Source organism: Arachis ipaensis, chromosome B01 (genome assembly GCF_000816755.2).
Source record: "Arachis ipaensis cultivar K30076 chromosome B01, Araip1.1, whole genome shotgun sequence".
Classification (NCBI taxonomy): Eukaryota; Viridiplantae; Streptophyta; class Magnoliopsida; order Fabales; family Fabaceae; genus Arachis; species Arachis ipaensis.
The window spans coordinates 102,202,795-102,204,352 of NC_029785.2; positions in this window are offsets into that span (position 1 = coordinate 102,202,795).

The following is a 1,558-nucleotide window of genomic DNA, read 5'->3' on the forward strand; positions in this document are numbered from 1 at the left end:
GCCGTTGCCTGGGATTGTTCGAGTTTGGACAACTGGCGGTTTATCTTGTTGCTTAGATTAGGTATATTTTATTTTTGTTGGTTTAGAGTCTTTTATTTGAGTTTAGTTTTATATTTTAAGTTTGGTGTCAATTGCATGCTTTTATTTTCTTTTAATTTTTCAAAATTACATGTCTTTAGTTCTTTCTTGATTTTTAAAAATTCTAAGTTTGGTGTCTTCTTTGTGTTTTTTCCTTTAAATTTTTGAAAAGCTGTGTTTGATTTTCTAAAAATTTTAAGTTTGGTGTGTTTTTGTGCTTTTATTTACTTAAAAATTTTTCAAAAATTTGTTCTTGGTGTTCATCTTGATCTTCAAAGTGTTCTTGGTGTTCATCTTGACATTCAAAGTTTTCTTGTTTGTTCTCTGTGTTTTGATCTAAAATTTCTGAGTTTAGTGTCATTTTGTTGTTTTTCTCTTTCCGCATTAAAATTTAAAAATCAAAAAAATATCCTTTCCTTATTTTACTCATAAATTTCAAAATTTTGCATTAATTTAGTCAAAGATTTTCAAAATCATATCTTTTTTTTAGTCAAGTCAATATTCTAATTTCAAAAATTGATCTTTTCAAATCTTTTTCAAAAATCAAATCTTTTTAATTTCTTCAATCATATCTTTTCAATCATATCTTTTTTTTTTAATTTGCAATCATATCTTCTCAATCATATATTTTTCAAAATAATTCTCAATCATATCTTTTTTTTATTTGCAATCCACATCATCTCCCTTTCTCCATCATGGACCTAAGTAGAAGTGAACAGTCTAGAAGGACTTTGGGGTCATATGCTAACCCCATTACAGCTGCATATGGGTATAGCATCTGTATACCTCCCATCAAAGCAAGCAGCTTTGAGCTAAATCCTCAGCTCATTATCATGGTGCAGCAAAATTGCCAGTATTCTGGTCTTCCACAGGAAGAACCTACTGAGTTTCTGGCATAGTTCTTACAAATTGCTGACACAATACATGATAAAGAAGTGGATCAAGATGTCTACAGATTATTATTGTTTCCATTTACTGTAAAAGATCAAGCTAAGAGGTGGTTAAATAACCAACCCACAGCAAGCATAAAAACGTGGAGACAATTAACAGACAAATTCCTGAATCAATTTTACCCTCCAAAAAGGATGACACAGCTAAGGCTGGACATCCAAGGCTTTAAACAAGAGGATCATGAATCCCTTTATAATGCTTGGGAGAGGTACAGAGGGATGCTGAGAAAATGCCCCTCTGAAATGTTTTCAGAGTGGGTACAGTTAGACATCTTCTACTATGGGCTTACAGAAAAAGCTCAGATGTCCCTAGACCACTCAGCTGGTGGATCTATACACATGAGAAAAATAATTGAAAAAGCTCAAGAGCTCATAGATACAGTTGCTAGAAATCAACATCTGTACTCAAACAGTGAGTCCTCCATAAAAGAAGAGGCTATGGCAGTAACTACTGATCCTAATCCTCAAGAACAGATTGTTGAACTAAATCAGCAATTACTTCTAATGACAAAACAATTAGCAGAATTCAA